Below are 15819 nucleotides of genomic sequence, written 5' to 3' on the forward strand. Positions count from 1 at the left end.
TTCAGAGAGTTCTGATAGAAAAGAGGGGTGTGGCTTGGGGGGGCGGTAGAGGAGAAGAGCAGTTATGGAGTTGGGCAGTGAAAAGGCGAGGTACTCAAAAGTAGACGAGGGGGGAAGGGAGAGGTTCAGGTCGGTGATGCGTATGGAGCGTTTATGAAAAACGGCAAGCCCCCCCCCTCGCCCAATAGGGCGGGGTTTGGCAAGGTAGCTATAGTTAGGGGGGGTGGCCTGGTTGAGTGAAAAATAGTCCAAGGGTTGTTGCCAGGTTTCAGTGAGGAGGAGGAGATCGATGTTATTGTCCAGTAGGAGTTCGGATATGATAAGTGATTTGTTGGCTAGCGAGCGAGTGTTTAACAGTGCAAAGGAGATGGATGGAGGGGGAAGGGAGATGGATGGAGGAGCAGGAGGGAGAGAGCGGAGGTTGTTGGGGTTAGCAGTACGGAACGGGTTGTTGACAGGGGTGCGAGAGTTAGTCCAGAGTGAGGGAATGTTGTGGACGGATGAGGATGAGTTCAGGCAGGCTGTAGTTGGCTGAGAAACAGAACAGGGACGGGTAGTGACGGGGATAGGCCAGTGAGGGGGGCTGTTGAGAGGGAGGAGAGCGAGAGGGAGAGGGGCGAGAGAGGGAGGGGAGGAGGTGACGGCAGAGGGGCATGGTAGTTCTCAATGGACAGAGAGGGGCGGGTGGGGAACGGCGGGGGGTGGGTGACATAAGCAAGTTCAGTCAACTCACACGTGTGGACGATAGCACCGCGTGCCTAATGTTGTCGGCAAGCACGCGGCTGCCCAGGAGATTTGGATGGAATCCGTCGCGCAAGAAGAAAGAGGGGCGGTTCCAGAACAGATTAATGTTGTCAACATAGTCAATTTTGTGGGAGGTGCAGGTTGATTGAAGCCAGGTGTGAAGGCTGAGAGTGCGACTAAATCGACCAACTCCACGATCCAGCGTGGGGAACGGACCGGATAGAAAAATAGACCTTCCACAGCTGTTGAGCATGTCAATCAGGCGGATGAAGTCTGCTTTCAGCACCTCAGATTGTTGGCGGGAGATGTCATTTGTACCAATGTGCACTATTATTTTGTGGACCGTAGCTGGGAGAGAGATTAATAGACCCGGGAGCTTCCCGATGATGTCGGGGACCGTGGCTCCAGGAAAACTGTGTGACAGCGTTGACAAAACGGAGGAGTCTGACAGTAGAATCTCCAATGATTAGAGTCGTGCGAGGGATGAGTGGGGCCACCGTGGCCAGACCAGGCACGTTGGCCATGGCGTCATTTGTTGTGGAAGAGAGGACGATGTCTAATTTGGGGAGATGATCCTGAGTTGGCTGGAGGCAGGGAGAACCGCTAGACCGCCTGACGGCGGCCATCAGGATTGTGCGGCGGGCAGAGGAGGACGAAGCCCGTTGCTTGGCTCCCTGACCAGAGGTGAACTGGACAGACGGTCGATCGGTCCTGGCCGCGGATGGAGAGCGGGCAGCGATCGAGGCAGACTGTGTGAGTGGGGGGGAATCGGACTCTGGTGGAGTGTTGTGAACAGGGAGTGAGGGGGAATTGTGGACATCGAAAATGGAGAATGTATTGGTGGGGGGGATTGGGGGGGGATGAGGTGGATGTGCAGGGCGGAGTTTCCCACCAGGTTTACCCCGACAGGCTGTTAACCAGGGCCCGGGAGTGGAGCTAGTCGGAGGTGGGTGATTGGGTTGAGCCCCCTGCAGGGCCCAGCGGTCAGTGGCCTCCAGGAATGGGACAGTGGAGTCCAGCTCGCGAACAGCTGAGGTAGCGGCAGCGCGGCCCACGGAGACCTCGGAGTCAGTGGAGACGGCCTCGGGGGCCGGAGCCACGGCGTCGGTACAGATGGATAACAGGGAGTCGAGGATCAGCTCGTCATCCCTGATCTGGTGTAGCACGGATATTCGTCCTTCCAACTCGGCCACTTTCTGGGTCAGGCGGAGGCAGCTGTCACAGCCGGATGGTGAGGCAAGTGAAGACATCACTGCGTTCGGATGCAGGAAGTGGGCTGGTGGGGCTGTTGGCTCGCCGGCTGGTGGAGCTGGTAGCTCACTTATCATGTAATGTGTCAATAGAGTAACAGGAGCTTAACCAGCTAACGTTACGGTGGCTATCGAGCGTAACACACTCGTGGAGCTAGCGGCGTGGATCTAGCGGCGTGGAGCTAGCAGCTTGAAGCTGTGGCGTGGAGCTAGCGACGTGAAGCTAGCGGCTTGGAGCTACTGGCGTGGAGCTAGCGGCGTGAAGCTAGAAATCACCTCCCTGTGACCTGCGGCTTGCAGTACTGTACGCTCCCACAGTACACAGCAGAACCGGCCAGGCGAAAGCTCCATTCCTCTTCCAGCCATTCTACGACTTCTTTCAGTGAAACTTGGTCCGAGAACTTGTTCTGAGTTCGAGAGGGGAAAACGCGGCAGCCCAGCTCGACCGAAGCATCCAATATGTACATTTAATTGTGATTTTGCCTTACCTTCACAGCATAGCTTCATGTAGTAGTTGCAATTAAATTCTCAATTATCTTTGTCAGAAGTAGCCTTCTTCTTTGCAATCCACATACACACCATATGGAAATAAAACATGACAAATCTGTACATGTTTGTCCCTAGATTCCAATTAGTTTTAAGAATTATCCACTGAAATGATAGGCATCATCTGCTTGAATTCACACAGTAATAGGCCTACTTTGACTGACTGCACTTTTATAGACATTTCTGTTGTAGTGAAGTTTACCCTGATACAGGAATCAATTAGCAATTGAACACACAGGCATATTAATTATTGTTACAAACATGCATCAATTCTAATATAAATCAGAAAACGCAATAAAAGACGACAAAACCTCAATGACAACATTTTATTGATAAAATGACTTACATATTAATATAATCTTCCCTTCCCCTCCCCACACACTCTACAGCAGCCACCCAGTCGGCGCTGCCGTATCAATGCTGCAATGCCACTGCTGGCGTTGTATTTTGATGGCCAGTGACATGAGGGTGGACTTCAGGCTCACCGAGAGTCATTCAACGCCCTCATGGCTGTGCTGGGCCCTGACTGGGACCACGGTTGGGGCCCCGAGATCTCCTGTCTAGTTTTTATTTTTTGGCTTGCCAGCACCACCTCCTATCGGGTGGTGGCCAGGGCCTTCGACAGGCTGGTGCACAGGATGAGTGGGCAGATCGCTGCGCTCCTGTCCACCGTTGTCCGCCACCCTACAGGAGAGGAACTCCCACGCCTAGGTGCCCGCTTCGCCCGTCTAGCTGGGTCGGCAGCCTTCAGCAGAGTGGTGGGGGCTATTGATGGCTGCCACGTCAGAGTGAAGCCCCCAGCGGAGGATGCTGCCTGCTATTTTAACAGGAAGCTTTTTCATTCCATCCAGCTGCAGGCCATCTGTGATGATAAGTGCAAATTCATAGAAGTGTGTGTGGGCTACCCAGACTCAGAGCATGATGCCAGGGTCCTGAATAACAGCCCCATCTTCTATGAGCAGTCATCCCCTCCACCAGGATACTGTATCCTTGGGGATGGTGGCTCCCCCTGCCTGTCCCAACCCATCTGCCTCATGACCCCCTTCAGGCAGCCTGTCCACAACCACCTCCAAGCACGTAACAACTGCTGCCTGTCAAAGGCCAGGTGTGTTGTGGAGAGGTCCTTCGGGAGACTGGCGGTCCATCTTCTTAAAGGCCCTGGAGGTGGAGGTGAGGTTTGTGCCAGAGGTCATTGGAGCCAGATGCAGATGTCGGGAGGGCAGCAGAGGACCAGCCAGCACCTCCAGGAAACGTCTCTGGGGCAGAAAACAGAAATAGCCATTCAGTGCTATGTCCCAGACCACGATTACATTTAAATTAATACATACATACACAACATTAAAAAAACACACAACGATGATTGAAAGCTACAATTATTTCTAGAAGGACAAGCTTAGATAGCTATCGTAACGGTATTAATTATCGGGCGGCGTGTGGGCAAACGTTCGCGGTGTCATGTTAACCCGTTATTAAACTGAGCATATCCATTGTTAATCCATTAAAATTGCTATTTCGATTGGTTAACAGAACAGCCGTTGTTTAACACTGTCCGATGACTGACATAGCTATCTGTCGTCGGACTTGCCGCTGGAGAAGCGCCTGGAGCCGACCTGCCCCCGCTCGTCAAGCGAAAAGTGTCCGATAAAAGTGCACCTTCGTCGGACTGGCAAGAGGACCGGGTGGTGGATTACCCAGCTAGCTTATCATAACTGCCATGCAGATCCAATGGCATCTAATGCTACCTAGGTATGCTAACTGTCGGTATATATCATATACATCATTAACTCCACCAACATCTCATGTCGCTGGCTTTAATCTGAGAATGGCATGTTAGTGGAACATTGTAATACCAGTACAATGTGTAATTATCGCTGATACTTACATGTACTGTAGCTTCGTGGTCTACCGCTTGTGCTGTCCGCCATTGTTTTAGAAATGAAATGAAAAGCTGGCGGAAAGGGCTCCTCCTCTTCCGCCACGTCGCCAAGATGGCGGCCGCTTAGGGCGAGTAGTGTCCATCGTTTTACACTACATTTTTTGCCCGTTTGCAGTGCACCATCCGGGTACTTTCAGTGCACTGAATTCTGCTGGTTTTGTCAGTGTGCAGTAGTAGACACAGTCCAGGTGTATTCGTGCACGTCGGGCTGTTGAGTGAGTGAAGATCAGCAGCTGGCCGCTCTGTCCATTCAGCACCTCACAGTTGCGTATTGATGAGACAAGAAGACACGCTTATTCAATTCAATTCAATTCAGTTTATTTGTATAGCCCAATTTCACAAATTACAAATTTGTCTCGGAGTGCTTTACAATCTGTACATAGACATCCTGCCCCAAAACCTCACATCGGACCAGGAAAAACTCCCAAATAACCCTTCAGGGGGAAAAAAAGGGAAGAAACCTGGAGGAGAGCAACAGAGGAGGATCCCTCTCCTAGGATGGACAGATGCAATAGATGTAATGTGTACAGAAGGACAGATTTAGAGTTAAAATACATTCAATGAATATGACAGAGTGTATGAATAGTTCATAGTAGGCATATTCCACGATGGAGACCTCCACGATCCATCAGGCAGATGGCGGTGGGGAGGAGGAGTGGAGTCTCAACAGGACAGTGGCGTAGTCATGAGCAGGAATTCCACGACCAGACGATCCATCAGGCAGATATCTCATAGGGTCCGATGACCCCATGAGACGTAAAGTCAAAAGGACTTCGGGAGAAAGCAGAGTTAACGTGTGATTGAGAGATGAAAATTCATCCTTAAGGAGAGAAAAAGAGGAGATAGGTACTCAGTGCATCCTAAAACGTCCCCGGCAGCTATAAGCCTATAGCAGCATATCAAGGGGCTGGACCAGGGCAAACCTGATTCAGCCCTAACTATAAGCTCTGTCAAGAGGAAGGTCTTAAGTCTACTCTTAAACGAGGTGACTGTGTCTGCCTCCCGGACTGAAATTGGAAGCTGGTTCCATAAAGAGGAGCTTGATAACTAAAGGCTCTGGCTCCCATTCTACTTTTTTAAGACTCTAGGAACTACAAGTAGTCCGCATTTAGTGAGCGTAGCTCTCTAGTGGGGCAATATGGTACGACAAGCTCCTTAAGATATGATGGAGCATCACCAATCAAGGCTTTGTAGGTTAAGAGAAGAATTTTAAAAGTGATTCTTGATTTTACTGGGAGCCAGTGCAGAGCAGCTAGTGCAGGAGTGATGTGATCTCTTTTCTTAGTTTTAGTGAGAACACGAGCTGCAGCATTCTGGATCAACTGGAGAGACCTAAGAGATTTATTAGAGCAGCCTGCTAATAAGGAGTTGCAGTAATCCAGTCTCGAACCAATTTTCTGCATCTTTTGAGACAAGATGTGCCTGATTTTTGAAATATTACGTAGATGAAAGAATGCAGTCCTTGAGATTTGCTTTACGTGGGAGTTAAAGGACAAGTCCCGATCAAAGATAACGCCAAGATTCTTTACAGTGGTGTTGGATGCCAGGGCAATGCCGTCTACAGAATCCACATCACCAGATAATTGATCTCTGAGGTGCTCAGGGCCGATTAAAATTACTTCGGTTTTGTCTGAGTTTAACATCAAGAAGTTGCAGGTCATCCATGTTTTTATGTCTTTAAGACATGCTTGAATTTTACAGAGTTGGTTGCTCTCCTCTGGTTTTATCGATAAATATAGTTGAGTGTCATCTGCATAACATTACTATTAATTACTATTACATTACTATTAATTACTAATTACTATTAATTACTATTAATCCAAACAGAACGAGGGTTCGGCTGTAGCCGACTTGAAACATACTAGTGAGAACATATTCGCTGACATGCACGGGATGAACACAGTTTATTTGTTGTTTTTTTTCCATCGCAGGCTTTTTTTTGCCTTAGGCGCTCGGGAAAACGGCTTAGGCGCGCACCCACATTTTCTCTATGCAGGAAAAACCCTACTATATGATATTGAAAATCATTTTTTTTAAATATTACCGCCTTCTAAATATTTCATTACATTAAATTAAATGATATTGATTAGTTATCTAGTTCATCTTCTGAACTGAGAGATGTTTCACCTCCAACACGACCCTGACGGCCTCTTGGAACATGGGCAGCACGTCCAGATGGCCCTCGAGCTCCAGCAGGCGGGCCCGGCAGATCCAGTACTTGGAGAACTTCTGGGACACCGGCGGCAGCCGAGAGAGAACCTCCCTCACCGGGCCTGGAAGGCAACCCTGAGAATAATAAAATAAATAATAATTAAGAATTAATAAAAAGGACAAGGAAAATAGAAATTCCTTATATAAAATAAATAAAATATGTTTTTAAAAGGCCAAGGAAAACCAGGGGATAGAAACTCCTCACGGGACGGCCTTTACCTCTCCAAGCAGTTTGATGCAGTCCGCCAGGGATCGGTCCACGGCGCTGATGAGGGACTGGGCATCGTCTTCCTCACTCATAGCGCCCGAGAAAGGCTGCACCGCCGCCACGGCACGCCGGACCTGAGGCGTCGCCGCCATCGGGGGCCGCTTGTAGGAAATGCCTTTGGCCTCCCGCCATGCCTGGAGCTTTCTCCTTGACACCCAAAACACACATATTATATATATATATATATATATTAATTAACCCTCCTGTTATGTTCGTTTCTTACATACAGCCGTGATGTTCCCGGGTCAATTTGACCCGGTTAATGTTGAATCATCCAAAAGTGATCAGAAACCAAAACATTCTAAAAACTATAGTTTGTACCTCATCACCAACAACATTACTAACAATTAAATCAGTTTTTAGTGGAATTGAGTTATTTGCCCCTCCATAGATCAGAGTTCAATCAGGAGCACTCACTCGTTTTTAATGAAAAATACATGTTCAAACTATTTTTTAGGTACATTGAAAAAATCTAAATCTAAATTGCATTAGTTTACCATAACATGTATTTTCTCCTAAATTGTATTTGCATTTTGTAAGTTTTCTTTTTTCATGGGGTGATGTAGATAAATAGAGATGAGACACCTGTGCTGTTCAGGGTCATAATGACCCGCCCACTAAAAATCAAGCCAAATGAGTCATAAAGGATTTGTATTGAAAGTAAACGTTAGTTATGTTTATTTTTAGTGTTAAGATGCATAAATTATATGATAAAAGATGACCAAAGGCCAGCACACAGTCATCCTCTTGGTGCAGTCGTATGTATCTGCAGAGTGTAATGTTGTAGGACTTCTCAGCAACCATTTTGTATGTTTGGCCCCTCCCCTGATACGTGTGAGTGGAGTTTTCACGCAGGGAAAAATAAAGGTTCCCGTCAAAATAGTTTCTGTATTTCTCGCACAGGTGCGGTCGTTAGAAAGAATGTGTGTGGGTCTGAGATTGGGATGAGACAGGGTGTGTGTCTCTCCCAGTCAGACAGAAAGTATATTAGAAGTACTATACTACATATTTATGAGTTGAGACATGAAAGAAACCCTCACATTAGTGTCCCATGTCCAATAAAGGTGTATTTAGGGGGAAAGTTAGGAGATGATAAACATGGTCTGTAAAGTGTGTGTGTGTGTTGGTGTCTGTGCGCGCATTTGTTAGTGTGTGTGTTGGTGTGAGTGTGTGTGTTGAAACTTGGTGGGAGGGAGTAAGAAAGACTGCCCTACATTTACAAAGAAAGAAATAGTCTAAACGTGACTCTTTTGGTGACTTTTAGCCTTCACTTTCACAGCCGGGTCAAATAGACCCGGGAACATCATCTCTGTTATATAAACCTGCAGGGGGGGGTTACAAATACATGATATTTTTTTAGTATTTTTTTTAACGTTGATTACACTAAATAAGGTAAGCAGAATAAGTTTTATACAGAAAAAGTACTTAGAAGTATTTTTCCTAGATTTTCAAACTTTGAAACGGGTCAATTTGACCCGCAACATAACAGGAGGGTTAATAAACGCCTGTGCTTATAGTAGAGCAGAGGAGTTTCATTTAAAAGTCAATATTTTTTAATAATGTGAGACTTCTTGGACTCCTCTACTTACATCCTCTCCTCCTGGGCAGCGGTCACTTTCTTCCCCTCTGTCGCGGGGAACTTCAGCGTTTTGGTATCCGCAGGCCGACCCGTACAGCTGATGGCTCCGCTGGGCCGCGGCGCCGTGTGGGACGTCCCCGGAGCGCTCGCTCTCTTCATCTCACCCGTCCGTGTGGGAGGGGCATTGGCCGAACCGCCACGCCCCTTTCTGCCGTCCGCCTTGTCCCGAGCGTTCCGGGTTGACAGTTTTCCTCCCGCCTCGGCAGCTGGCAGGACACCGCCTGACCGGGACCCGCACGCCGGCCCAGAAGGTGCTCGGGGGGCAGCTTTGCACGCTTGGCTATTGTTCTGCCCGGCGCCTTTAGATCTCTGCTTTGGGAACCGGCCTGCGGGCTGACCAGGCGGCTTGAACGGCGCCGTCGTGGCTCTCGGTCCACTCGATGAAGGAATCTTCGAAGATGGCTGAGGATTTCTACTCACGAGGGGTTTGGAGGTCGACTGGTGTGTAACTTTCATCCCAGCTCTCGGCCTCTCGCGGTGGTTTAGAGCCGTGGCGGGTAACGGTTTCCTCTGCGTCGCGCCGGGCTTCCGGGAAACAGAAACCGGCAGCAAACTGCTGGATCGCGTCGTTTTTGCCACGGTAGCCGAGGTCGGCTTCAGGTGTTGACTCCGAACGCTCCTGGGCTGAGTCACCGCGGGAGTCAGTTCCGTTTTAGGACGAGACGCACTCAAGTGGGATCTGCCGGAAGGCGGCATTCCCGCATCGGGCCGCTTCTTGAGCTGTACCGCCGCAGTCGGGTTGCGTCTGACGGACGGAGCCGTGGACCTGCCGGTCAGCGCCGGGGTCTGATGAGTCGGTCTCGGCCGGGCTGGAGCGCCGGCTGCAAGCGGGCGAACGGCATTCTGCCGTCCGATCAGGATGCTGGCTTTGACGCTCACTTTGTTTGAGTCACCGAATGTTTTCCTGGCAGCGCGTTTCATGGGTTGAGCCACCAAAGTGTTGGAGCCTCCGCGTGTGATCCGGTCCGCTGGAGCCGTGTTCTCTTTTCCCTGGAACAACAACATACACTGGAAAAAAGTCAGATTAAAAACCATCTGGTGTGAGAAAAAAAAAGAAGAAGAAGAAAGTACATTACCTGTTGTGAAGTAGTCACGTGTTTCTTAACCGGAGCGTTGTCACGCAGGTAAGATCTGAGGAGTCACATCGAGATCATTCATCAACCGCAATATCAGAATAAAAAACACTTGATGGACACTTTGTGAGTTGTGATGTTGTCCTTACTTTGGGTTGGGTGGCTTCAGCTTTCCTTTTCCAGCCAAGTATTCGATAAACTCTGCGGGAATTCAGCAATAAAGCAAAACATAGATTTCTTAAAACAGTCTGTATTTACTTCTGCAGCCACAGACATTTGATTGGCATGACAGCATCTTGCCAAGGAGGTCTGAAGTAATATTCTCATAGTAGCATTTTAAGCTACTTGAAGTCTCTGTTTGCTTCCTTTTTTATTGATCCCCGTGGGGATTCTTCTCTGTATTTGACACATCCTTATTAAAAGGAGCAGTGGGCTGCTGTGAAGCTACTACGGTTAACCAATTAAAATACATGTGATCGCACCTACAACACCAACAGAAAAATACATTTTATTCAAGATACTCATCACTGGTTCGTACTTCTTATTCATAAAGACACATTTTTATTTATTCAAATGGGGCCGATGACTTTTATTTTTTACTTTTGGAAAATATCTGAATTGATATAGTTACAGTTTGTTTTCTGGATGGATGTTGTCAGAAATGTCCTGAACACATTCAGTCAGACAGACATCATTAAATGTATTATCTTTCTATTAAACCTCAAAATGAAAGAATAAAGACGCTTTAGTTGTGTTTTACCCCTTTAACTCACTAGACTATACGTGTCAAACTCATGGCCCCGCGGGCCAAATGTGGCCCGCCACGTCATTTTATGTGGCCCGCGACGGCATGAAATAAATATGATGCAGGCATGAAAACGGGTCAGGGGTGAAAAAGGTGAGAAGGATAGGCGGGGGGGGGTTGCTGGTGACTTCCACGAACATCGATGTTGGACGTTGTATGATAATCTATAGTTCCTCCATTCTGACACCAAGTCAGTGGGCCCTATAATAATAGTAATATTGTATATAATATAGTCATTCATGAACCAACTTCCTTTTTTTTTGGCGTGAACAAGTCTTCAAGTCTTGTGCTCTGCTGAGCCTCGAGTCTGTTCCTTGAGTCTGTTCTGCCTCTACCTGGTTGTCACGATCTTCTAATCCAGGGGTGTCAAACTCATTTTCAGCGAGGGCCACATCCGCCTCATGGCTGCCCTCAAAGGGCCGGTTGTCACTAACACGGTATAATTCTAACTACTCCAGAACATATTGTTAAATAACTGTCTTTGCATTTGTTTGTTTATTTAGGTGTACTTATATAAATGTATAACTATATATGCAAATGTATTTAATATTATACAATACATCTATTTAATTTAATTATATTTATTTTAACCCACATTACTTTATCAAAGATCAAACAAACATTATTACATTAACTTTGTTAAAAGCTTTTTCACAGTTGAGACAGGTGGTTCTCTACTGGTCTGGGCAGTGGAGACCAGTAGAGAACCACTGCCCAGACCAGTGGAGAACCACTACCCAGACCAGTGGAGAACAAACTCTGATCCAATCAATGCGCTACCCCCACTTGGAGCGGAGCGCATATTCAAATCCACTTTTTGGAGCGCATTGCATATTCAAACCCGCGCATTTGGAGCCAAACCCAATTGGAGCGCATTTGGAGCGCATTTAACCCACTTGGTTCAACAATTTCAAAGGTACGTAGCTATTTTTGGGCCGGCTAATGTTGTGGTAATGTTATTTCAACCTGCTAGCTAGCAGATAGATGATGCTAATCTTAGCTGTGGTAATGTCATTTCTACCTGCTAGCGAGCTAAATCTGGTTAAAACATTAGGTAACAAAGTAAGATTAATTACTGCAGATTAATCACTGTATTTGAGTGATTGTTAATGGTTAGTGGTTATCTTTCAAATGATGCCTGTGAGGCACTTGACGTTGAGACTGGTTGACTTCCAGGCTGCTTTGGAATAAGGATACCTCTGAGGCAGCCACCAGTTTTTGGATAACTCTGAGGCATCATAGGTAGTGTTGACTGCCAGGCTGCCTAGTCGTTGGTATACAGGTTAACTCACAGGCATCCAGTTGGTTTTAGATACCTGTAAGGCATCTAGACGGACATTAAGAGGGGCTGACTCCCAGGCTGCTTCCTAACACTGGTTAGCTCTCAGGCAGCCAATTAGCTTTGGATGCCTGTGAGGCACTTGATGTTGAGACTGGTTGACTTCCAGGCTGCTTTGGAATAAGGATACCTCTGAGGCAGCCACCAGTTTTTGGATAACTCATAGGTAGTGTTGACTACTTTATATCAATAAATAACTACTTTAAAGACTACTTTATATCAATAAAGAACTTCAGAAAGCCAGCTCCAAACTATTACACCCCAGTGTCAATAAGTGTTTCATTGTCACATTGGTATGTGCATCAAATCTGAATTTAATACTGTGTTCGTGTCATGATATGTCTTTCCCATTTTTGTTAAGGCGAAGCCAAGGACCTGTGCTCCTCCGTCGGTGCTCTGGCTGCCAGGAGCATCGAATTTAAAGAAGTGGCCATGCTGCCGGCATCAGACCCCACTGTGGCCACAGGGAGAGCCACGGAGTTCAAGTAATTTGCAATATTCCACATCCTATATGGGCTCTGACAGGTTTAATAGACATTATTTATCCTGAATTTATGTTTTTATCTTTTCCTCCAGACAACAGCTCCAGCACCTCGCCAACCAGGTGAGGTCAAATGAGCAATTTGACCTCCTCACGCACACCTTGGGGCCAGGAATGGTAGAGGTGGTGGTGGATATTTTTTAAAAGTGTGTTGACACACATTGAAAATATTAACAATTAGCAATTTGTTGTTTGTTGTGTTCATTAATTAAATATCTTCATGTTCTACATCACTGTGTACGTGTCGTGAATTGGAAGTGTATTGAACTTGGCATCTTGATTTAACTAGTCTGATAATTTAGCTAGCTGGGCCTGAAATCGCATGGTGTAAATTACAGATCCGACATGTTAGGCATGTGGATTAAGGCAAATAGTCATGGTAACACAATATGTCAACACTAATTTCTACAGCTTCACATAAGGGTTTATTCCAGTAGAGTGTTACAAGTTAATGAAACCCCAACTTACATTAATTATTTTTTAAAAATGTATCGTCAGAGGACACACACATGATGGAGGAGAGACATGACTGATGGGTGTGACATATTCTTTATTGAAAATAAAGGCCAAATACAACCCTCATACACACAGTAAAATGGTAAAACAAAATTTCACGCAAACAGCTTAGTTTACTAAGCACTAAGGATGGCAGAATTTAATACACTATAAATATTATCTAAATATTTTATTGGGGCAGTGTGGGACAGGTCGGAAAACTGGGGAAAGACTAGTTACGGGTTCGCTGTCTTCGCCTGCGCTTAAATGCCCGTCGTGATGGACAGTTTGTATCTGCCGCTTGTTGTGGTCTGTCTTTGAATAGTTTGCAATCAGGTGGAGCAGTCCTCCTCCTGATCTCCTCCACCGTTATCTGGTATCTTTGTAAAAATAATTTCTGAGTCACACTCAAAGAAGGTTTCAATGTTTCAACAATATTATTCGTAACAATATTAGGATTTCATCTTCTTTACATACAGTACAGTATTGTACACATGTAATGTCTGTACATAGCCCTTCTGTCTTTACTGCCATCCCAACAGATGTTCCTATAACCCAAAACTGTGATGGGCTCTGGGGAAACCAGTCACATGGTGAAAAGGGACATTTTTGAGATTAGAGTGAAAATACTAGTAGGTCGAAACTCAGTATTTTGGTGAAATTGGGTTTTGATTCAATTATTATTCTATAACATGTCTATCATCCCTAAACATATCTACTTGTTTTTCATTAATTGAATGTGTTAAAATGTGCTTTATTCAACCAGCCAGTCTATTTAGAACCCCTCTCTTTAAAGTTGTTTTGTCAAAATTCTATTCCATGAAATCTAACTGATCAGCTGACTTTGGGCAATCATAACATTTGAAACAGACAAATAATGAAAACATATTTGAAACAAGCTTGAAGTCAGCTTCCAAAGGTCAAATTTCACCATGTGACTGGTTTTCCCAGATCCCATCACAAATGGTCTCAGCACTGTTACTACCACACTACCACTAAAAATATAAACCTGTCTTGAAGAAACCTATGCCTAGCTGTGCACTTCACCTTTTGCTCCGATGCCCTGAGCATGTCCTCAAAAGGCTGTGGACATTCTGAAATGCCGGCTGGGATGGGGCAGTAGGGCTTGGTGGAGCAGCAGGGCCGGATGGGGCAGGAAGGGTGGATGGAGCAGCAGGGCTAGATGGGGTTGGGGCTGGGGAGGCTCCACCAACCAGTGGTGACTGGTGGAAAATTGCGATCTTTGCAGATGGTCCTATAAAGTAACAAGAAGTAACCAAATTTGCTATATGAGGAGATGAACTAGTGTTGTAGTACTCGAGTCCAGATGGCAAGATAAAGAATAACGTACCACCTTTTGACACCTGCAGGGCCTTCCGCTTCCGTCCTACTGTATAAAGACATTGCAAGGAACTAATAAGTATTTTTTGGGGAATTATTGAAGTCATTGTTAAATGTCAGTGTGTGAAAGACTTTTTTTTAGTTATTAAAGTAGGTCTAGGTTGAACCTTACCCTTCCTGGGCGCCATTTCTTCATGAACTGAAAGAGAAAGGCAATATGAGTGTGATTAGTATTATCACATAATGTTAGGCATATGCAATGTTAAAAATAATCTGGCAGATTTATTCAATAGGCCTATCTGTATGAGGAGGCATGAGGACAATTTAACTAAGGGATATCAGTCTACAGTCAACCAGTCTCAACGTCAGGTGCCTCACAGGCATCCAAAGCTAATTGGCTGCCTGAGAGCTAACCAGTGTTAGGAAGCAGCCTGGGAGTCAGCCCCTCTTAATGTCCGTCTAGATGCCTTACAGGTATCTAAAACCAACTGGATGCCTGTGAGTTAACCTGTATACCAACGACTAGGCAGCCTGGCAGTCAACACTACCTATGATGCCTCAGAGTTATCCAAAAACTGGTGGCTGCCTCAGAGGTATCCTTATTCCAAAGCAGCCTGGAAGTCAACCAGTCTCAACGTCAAGTGCCTCACAGGCATCATTTGAAAGATAACCACTAACCATTAACAATCACTCAAATACAGTGATTAATCTGCAGTAATTAATCTTACTTTGTTACCTAATGTTTTAACCAGATTTAGCTCGCTAGCAGGTAGAAATGACATTACCACAGCTAAGATTAGCATCATCTATCTGCTAGCTAGCAGGTTGAAATAACATTACCACAACATTAGCCGGCCCAAAAATAGCTACGTACCTTTGAAATTGTTGAACCAAGTGGGTTAAATGCGCTCCAAATGCGCTCCAAGTGGGTTTGGCTCCAAATGCGCGGGTTTGAATATGCAATGCGCCAAAAGTGGATTTGAATATCCCCCCCGCTCAAAGTGGGGGTAGCGCATTGATTGATCAGAGTTTTGGGGGGCGGGACCACCTTCCGGCGCCTTCCAGGCAGCGGCTGCCTGGAAGGCGCCGGTGAGGGCTCAAAACACCATCGAGCCTCATGCACGCAAACCAAAACCAGTTAATCTCGCACACCGTCATATGTTTGAGCTACTAGCTTATCAACACAGCTGTATTTCTCCCAACACTCAGAAGACATACGTAGCTACAGCAGGGGCTCGTCCATCGTCACTCGCGTCATAAAATCCTAAAAAAGCCTCCTTCACTTCAGTCCACTTCACTTTTGGTTACATAGCGCAAAATAACAGATCTGTGCTTTGTTTGTGACATGCGTTTTCTCGTCAACCTCTACAGCCAAGGTATGGCGGTCCGGGGGGCGGGCCGGAGGACAGGAACGGGGAGCTAGGGGACCGGGAACCGGGACTGGACGGGAAACCGGGAAAGGGGCTCTGGGAACTAGAGCCGGCCGGGACGGAGACGGGACAGGGGGAACTGGGACCGGGCGGGACAGAGACGGGACAGAGGGAACAAGAGCCGGCGGCGGAACATCGGGAACGGGAACCGGCGACGGAACACCGGGGACTGGAACATCGGGGACTGGAACCGGCGACGGA

General features: G+C 46.6%; 2 long non-coding RNA genes and 1 pseudogene across 4 annotated transcripts; 1 reads left to right on the forward strand and 2 right to left on the reverse strand.

Moving 5' to 3' along the window:
• LOC130192427 (serine/threonine-protein phosphatase with EF-hands 1-like) overlaps positions 1–15819 on the reverse strand; it is a 991358-nt pseudogene that overhangs the window by 734224 nt on the left and 241315 nt on the right.
• LOC130192450 (uncharacterized) lies at positions 11236–12503 on the forward strand. 2 transcript variants are annotated; one of them, XR_008831390.1, is made up of 3 exons: positions 11236–11388; positions 12173–12296; positions 12388–12503. It is a non-coding gene; the product is annotated as an uncharacterized LOC130192450 (long non-coding RNA). The 2 variants fall into 2 exon arrangements; XR_008831389.1 differs by lacking the exon at positions 11236–11388 and adding an exon at positions 11395–11714 and having other exon boundaries at positions 11978–12296.
• LOC130192449 (uncharacterized) lies at positions 13256–15149 on the reverse strand. Of its 2 annotated transcripts, none has more exons than XR_008831388.1 (3): positions 14361–15149; positions 14202–14237; positions 13256–14102 (listed from the first exon to the last, which is right to left on the reverse strand). It is a non-coding gene; the product is annotated as an uncharacterized LOC130192449 (long non-coding RNA). The 2 variants fall into 2 exon arrangements; XR_008831387.1 differs by having other exon boundaries at positions 14199–14237.

This window comes from Pseudoliparis swirei, chromosome 4, assembly GCF_029220125.1.
Source record: "Pseudoliparis swirei isolate HS2019 ecotype Mariana Trench chromosome 4, NWPU_hadal_v1, whole genome shotgun sequence".
NCBI classification, from domain to species: Eukaryota; Metazoa; Chordata; class Actinopteri; order Perciformes; family Liparidae; genus Pseudoliparis; species Pseudoliparis swirei.